The sequence below is a fragment of the Heterodontus francisci genome, unplaced genomic scaffold (assembly GCF_036365525.1).
Source record: "Heterodontus francisci isolate sHetFra1 unplaced genomic scaffold, sHetFra1.hap1 HAP1_SCAFFOLD_51_2, whole genome shotgun sequence".
NCBI lineage: Eukaryota > Metazoa > Chordata > Chondrichthyes > Heterodontiformes > Heterodontidae > Heterodontus > Heterodontus francisci.
The window spans coordinates 6,125,205-6,132,646 of NW_027141369.1; the positions used below are offsets into that span (position 1 = coordinate 6,125,205).

The 7,442-nt window shown below is 45.6% G+C and overlaps 1 non-coding gene across 1 annotated transcript; it reads right to left on the reverse strand.

The window, feature by feature from the left end:
- Positions 1-5,735: 5,735 nt before the first annotated feature.
- trnaw-cca (transfer RNA tryptophan (anticodon CCA)) lies at positions 5,736-5,807 on the reverse strand. The gene has a single exon. It is a non-coding gene; the product is annotated as a tRNA-Trp (tRNA).
- Between the last annotated feature and the right edge of the window lie 1,635 nt (positions 5,808-7,442).

Sequence of the window (7,442 nt, forward strand, 5' to 3'; positions counted from 1 at the left end):
TGTAAGGGTGTCTCGTGTCTCCCTTGTGTGTATCTCATGGTGGCTTTTATGCTGTGCCTGAGGTTCTTCATCTGGCACTGCTTGGGCAGCATCCTCCTCCACATCCTCATCATCAGAGGAGGCATTGCACTCCACGATATCCTCACTAGTCAACACCTCACCCCTCTGTAATGCCAGATTGTGCTGAGCACAGCAAACCACCATGATACGCGAGACCCTCGCTGGGACATACTGAAGGGCTCCACAGGAACAATCTAAGTGCCTGAATCTCATCTTCAGGAGACCAATGGCCTCCTTGATGGTCACTCGGGTTGACCCGCAGCAGGTGTTGTACCTCTCCTCTGCATCCTTGTGTGGATTCCTCACAGGCGTCAGTAGTCATGTCCTCACTGGGTTGCCCTTGACTCCAAGGATCCATCTCAGAAAGCGCATGGGGCCACGGAAAAGTTCTGGTACCTGGGACTGCCTTGGTATGCAGGCGTTGTGGCTGCTTCCCGGGATTTGTGCACACACCTGTAGGATCCATTTGTGATGGTCACAGACCAGTTACACACTGAGCAAGTGGAAGCCCTTCCTGTTGAAGGATGCTGAATGGTCTGCGGGAGCCTTGATGGTCACATGGGTGCAGTCGATGACACCCTACACCTGGGGGAATCCAGTGATGGCCCAGAATCCTATAGCTCTCTCAGCTTGACTGTTTGGATCAATGTGCACATAGTCGCCAGCCCTCCTGAACAGGACATTGGTGACCTCCTTGATGCACTGATTCTCTACAGACTGTGAGATTCCACACATATCTCCAGTGGATCCCCGCAATGATCTGGTGGTGTAGAAGTTCAGTGGCACGGTGACCTTCAGTGACACTGGCATCAGGTGCCCACCAAGTCGCGTGGGGCACAGCTGCATCATGGCAGAGAGATCAGTGACGACCTCCGTGGAGAGGTGCAGTCTGTGGAGACACTATCACTCGGACATCTGCAGGTAGTTGAACCTCGGCTGACGTGTTCCTCTGCCTGCTTCTCCAGCCTCCTGTTCGAGGCTGGCCCTCCTGTGGGCCCCCAAGCAGCTGTGGTGCCCCTGCTGGTGCCTGGGCTTCCCTCCCTCCCTCTCTACTCCTCCTCCTCTTCAATGGGAGCCGCGAATCCAGGGTGAATGAGGCCCATGACAGGTTGCCCCTCCCTGAATGCAAGGCCTTCACAGTAAACAACACCCAGTCACAGTTACCTCACTTGTCATCCTCAATGAGGTGACACTGCCCCAATGGCATCCTGATGTGGTTCCCCCTGCAGAGCTGGCACATTGGCCCCCACTCCTTACAGTGTTTCCCGATGCCCTTTCCCCCTCCACCCTTGCTGCCAAGTTATGCTGCCTCACCCGATAGCTTCCCAGTGAAGCCAACACTCAGCTCCCACCTCCCAGTCACCTCCTTTAACCAGGCGAGGCTCTGAAGCCCCGTGGTTCCCGTGCACTATTAGTTCAATTGGACCCAGTGAATAAAATTGCTGACAATTGGACTCATAAATACTTTATATGCCTTCTTGCCGAGTGGATGTGCGAAGTCTGCCCTCCATGTCAGCTGCTGACAGAAAAATCCATTCCAACGTCTTCCATCCCTATTTTCTACACCCCCCTCCCGCTCCCCGGCCTCCATTCCCGTCTCCAACGGTCCCTTAAAATTCTGGCCCATGTCTCGAAGACTAATGGGAATGAAACCACATCTGCTCCTTCGCCTGAACAGGGAGAGCTGCTCTCTCTGTGTTTAAAGTGAATGAATCTGCTCTTTACCTTGTCTTACTGGAACGTTCACTGTCTGGAAATGTCTGTTTGAAAATGTTTTCCTGTTATATTAATGGAGCAGAGGAGCAGATGTGAGGTGCTGTTGAACAGAAAGGTTTGGAAGTGGGTGAAGGGGTGGAGTGACGGTGTGAATGAGAGGTGCAGTGAGTTGGCCATTCTCAATGGAGTGTCAGGAATGAAGATCAGAGGAACAGACCAGGCAGGAAACACAGAAAGAGCGAGGAGAGGCTGGTGTGAAAAACAGAGATTAAACAACAGGCTTGTTCAGTTGGTTTGGGTCTGGTGTTTAGAATACCCGGAATCTGGGTTCACTTCCCTTCCAACTCAGGCAATTGTACCAACATTATGTTCATAAAACCATAGACTGATACCTAAAGAAGGAGACCATTTGGTCCATTGTGTCAATGCTGTCTCTTTGGTTGTGTTATCCAATTAGTTCTGATGCTCAGCTTTTTCCTGCAATCTGTACATTTTTCCTTCCAGTATTTATCCCAATTGCTTTTCAAAGTTACTACTGAATCTGCTTTTAAGTCCTGATCAGACAGTGCATTCCAGATCACAACACATCACTGTATAAAAAATCATTCCTCATTTCGCCTCTGGTTCTTTTCTCAATCACCTGAGAAATACATCCTCTGGTTACTGACCCTTTTGCCACTGGAAACAATTTCTCCTTATTTAACCTATTGAAAACCTTCTTGATGATGTCACATACTAGACTGCCAGTAAAACTGAAGCCCATGGAATAAAAGGAACAATGACAGCATGGGTATGAAATTAGCAGACTGATAGGAACATAGGAACATCGGAGCAGGAGCAGGCCATTCAGCCCATCGAGCCCGCCCCTCCATTCAATATGATGATGACTGATCATCCACTTCAATGCCTTTTTCCCACACGAACACCATATCCGCTACGTCATTTATATTTAGAAATCTGTCAATCTCTGCTCCAAACATACTCAATAACTGAGCTTCCACAGCCCTCTGAGGTAGAGAATTCCAAAGATTCACAACCCACTGAGTAAAGAAATTTCTCCTCATCTCTGTCCTAAGTGGCTTTCCCGTTACGTTGAAATTGTGTCCCCTGGTTATAGATTCCTCAACCGGAGGAAACAGCTTCATCTACCCTGTTTATCCCTTTGTGGGCGGCACAGTGGCGCAGTGGTTAGCACTGCAGCCTCACAGCTCCAGCGACCCAGGTTCAATTCCAGGTACTGCTTGTGTGGAGTTTGCAAGTTCTCCCTGTGTCTGCGTGGGTTTTCTTCGGGTGCTCCGGTTTCCTCCCACAAGCCAAAAGACTTGCAGGTTGACAGGTAAATTGGCCATTATAAATTGCCACTAGTATAGATAGGTGGTAGGGAAATATAGGGACAGGTGGGGATGTTTGGTAGGAATATGGGATTAGTGTACGATTAGTATAAATGGGTGGTTGATGGTCGGCACTGACTTGGTGGGCCAAAGGCCCTGTTTCAGTGTTGTATCTCTAAACTAAATATTTTGTAAGTTTCAATGAGATCACCTCTCATTCTTCAAAACTCCAGAGAATACAGGCCCAGTTTCCCCAATCTCTCTTCATCTGACAGTCCCGCCATCCCGGGAACAAGTCTGGTGAACCTTCGTTGCATTCCCTCTATGGCAATGATATCCTTCCTAAGGTAAGGGTACCAAAACTGCACACTGTATTCCAAACTGTAGACCAACCAAGGTTATATGCAATTGAAGCAAGACTTCACTACTCCTGTACTCAAATCCTCTTGCGATAGAGTCTAACATGTCATTCGCCTTCCTAATTGCTTGCTGCACCTGCATGTTAGCTTTCAGTCACTTATTGACAAGGACACCCAGGCCCCTTTGTACATCTACACTTTCTAATCTCTTACCATTTAAGAAATAATCTGCACATCTCTTCCTCCTACAAAAATGGATAACCTCACATTTTTACACATTATATTTCATGTGCCATTTTCTTGTTCACTCACTCAGTCTGTCCAAGTTTTGTGTCATCCGCGAACTTAGAAATACGACATTTGGTCCCCACATCCGAATCATTGATATATATTGTGAACAGCTGGGTCAAAGTGTGGTGGTGAACAGTTGTATTTCTGTCTGGAGGAAGGTTTACAGTGGGTTCCCCATGGTTCCTCATAACATCAGTTATGTGCAGAGACTGGAAAAGTTGGGGTTGTTCTCCTTGGAGCAGAGCAAGTTCAGAACAACTTTGACAGAGTTAGAATCAAGGAATCAAATGGTTACAATAAAGAAGGAGACCATTCAGTCCATCATGTCCATGACAGCTCTTTGCAAGAGCAGATCAGCTAATTCCACTCCTCTGCCCTTTCATTGTAACCCTGCAAATTTTCTCTATTCAGGTGTTTATCCAATTCCCTTTTGAAAGCCACGATTGAATCTGCCTCCAGCACACTCTCAGGCAGTATATTCCAGATCCGAACCACTCGCTCTGTCCCACACCCCTGGTACCATTGCAGAAAATCTTTTCTGTTCATTTCATCCCTCATAAATAATTGAAATTAAATGTTTATTAGGAAATGCACAACATAAAAAGGAGAGAGAAATAAATGATGAGCAAAATAGAAGTCAATGTTTGGAAGGTAAAAAGAGCAAAAGATGTAACTTTTATTCTGGATGAGTGAGAGGAACATATCACACTTTGGGGCTTTTGTAAGAGGATTTATTGATAAACCTGGGATTTGAGAGGAAGCTGCTTCATGGTTTACAGAACAAATTCAGCCCCTGGGGTGGAGCCAACAGCTGCACTGTAATTACTCACCTCAGGATTCCAAGCCTCTGACCTGCTCTTGTAGTCACGTTATTTGTATGGCTACCCATGGTAACCCCCATGATGTTGATGGTGGGGGATTCAGTGATTGTAATGCTATTGAATGTCAAGGGGAGATGGTTAGATTCTCTCTTGTTGGAGATGGTCATTGCCTGGCACTTGTGTGGTGCGGATGTTACTTGCCACTTATCATCGCAAGCCTGTGAGACTGAAATAGCTCAGTTGAGAGAGTGTGAGACTGAAGATCCCTGGTTCAATCTGGGGTTTTGGCAGTTCTCCTTTATTCTGCGTCGCCATTTGGTTTTGACTCTCGTGTTGCACAATATACACTGAAATTATTTACCCAACTCTGAAGGTTGGATTGGAATAGAGAGATATCAAGGATGGGAAATGTTTACTTGTCTGCTTTAGCTTATTCTCTATCTTCTTGTGTCCTTTTCCCCAGTTTTTGAATCTTTCGGGGCAGGGTGAACATTTGATTTGCTGCATTTGTCCCAAACTGAAGCCTTTTCCACATCTCTGGGCGGTCAGACTTGCTCTGTCTGTTTTTGCTGCTCGTGACCATTAACGAGAACAGGCCACGAGTTCAATGTCTATCAGCAAACGGAAGATAATTGGAAAGAATTCTGTGTTACTCCAGACCAGTGACAAAGATGCAATGGAAGTTATTCAAAATAAGTTCCCTCTGACATTTTATGTAAACTTGTTTGCATCTAAAAGTTGGATTTTAAGTGTTACAAAAATGTGTCAAATTAATGACTGACCATGTGACAGCGCACATGGGGATCAAATCCACAGCCTTGTTGTTATCAACACTGCGTCCTAACCAACTGAACTAAGCGGCCTATAGACAGAGCCAGGTATGGGTTTGAGCCGCACGCTGGGCGGTTTGTGTTTTATTTCTCACACTGGATGACAGAGCGATTGTACAAACAATGGACACATCACATCCCTGAAACATTGTTCTGATACAAAACAGTGTGAAATAAGAACTGAGCATGGAAATGGAACGGAACCAGAAATCAGGACTTTAATCTATTAAAGTTGATCTTGAAAGTCAACCATTCACTGAACATTCCAATAGATCGAACTCTCTTCTGATATAAAATCCAGGAACTTGAGCTGCTGGAAAACATAACTGAGCCTGACGTGATTTGAACACGCAACTTTCTGATTTGGAGTCAGACGCGCTACCGTTGTGCCACAAGCTCACAAATAAAGCAAAGTCTTCCATTCCTGGCAGTTTTACTTCTTGTTTAGATTCAGTGATTGAAATTAATTCAATCCTCATCTGACCTCCACTCTGTAAAGTCCTGCTACCCGACCTGAACCCGACGGGACCCGCGACCTGTGTCGGGTCCGGGTCGTGTTGGGTCGCTCTTCCGGGTCTGGCTTTCGGGGTCGGGCCAGTTTCGGGTCGGGCTGGGTCCAGGTCGGGCTGAGTCCGTGTCGGAAACACACAGTAAGTATTAAATTTTGCTCTGCTGTGAAGTTGAGTTTAGTAAGTGTCAAAAGTTGAAAAGCCAACCTGAGCTGGGAGTCTGGGACATCAAGGAGGGAAACTCTGAGTCTGCTCAGTGAGCAAGTGAGCATCTCTATGATGTCATTGCGCTCATGCTGCAGCTTCCTGTCGATTCGGAATCGGGAGGTAGGTAAAGTGAACATTCCGGTGGTCGGGTAAGGCTCGGGTCGGTTTGGGCGTGGGAATAAATGGAGACATTCGGGCCGGGTCGGGCTCGGGTCCAGTGTGGTTCTGTCAGGTTCGTGTCGGGTTTTTTTTCCTGACCTGAGCAGGCCTTTACCGCTCTGTCAGTTCAGTGCCTTATTTAAACTATTACTTGGAGTTCTGTTTTACAGGGTCTCGGCTGTTTAAGTGTTTCCCAGACCCACTACTCTGATTAATCAGACATCTTGCTGCTATCTGCTGCTGCTACAATTGAAATGTAAAAAAGAATTTCCAGTGACCTGCAACCAATGGACAAATACATTTCAGAAAGTTAAAGCTCATTCTCCAATCCACAAATGTTTCTTTCTGCTTATATTTATAAACAACTCCTTCTCTCCACTATGAGAACTATACAATCACTCCAGTTATTTGAAAGTTAGTATAAGATGTTCCAGTTCATCAATTTTAAAACTGCAGCAGGTATTTTCCAGAAAACTTCTCTGTTGGAACCTCAGTCCCATTTAGATTGAAAGTGGACAATTAATGTATTCACTTGTTCATTGTGGACAGGTGTCTGACTTCGAATAAATCTCATTAACTTTCAATGAGGTGGCAGTATTTATGTGCTCCCATTTTACACAGTCTGTCCTGTTCATGCACCATGTTTTTATTCTCCTCCCATTCTCCACAGGATACAGATTATAATCATCATCAATCTAGCTGTTGAAAAGCATTGGAAGAATCTGGTCACACAGGTATTGAAACATTCATTTTCTGCCATTTTACAAGTTGGTTGCTTTAAACACAGTACGATGTGCAATCATCTTGAAAAGAGATTCTCTTCAATATCCAATACAAATTGAATTGCAAACCTGACAGACAAACACAGGAGAACAAGTGACTAGTGAACACAAACCTCATGGTGCTCATTTTCAGATTTATTGCAGTCATCTTACAAAACAAGTGAAAGAATATTCCAGTGAAATGATTTGGAAAGAAGGTGTGACTTTTGTTGGTGCCTTTCTTTGCTCTGTTGGTGAAACTTTCTTGCACCTGATTCCTGTTCATGTCTCTGTTTCCTCTATTGAATGAGGAAGGAGGTATGTGATCAGAAATCAACTGGATTGTGTACCTTTGAGAGGGGATTTCTGTACCATCAGGGCTGGAAACAGGAGTGAGT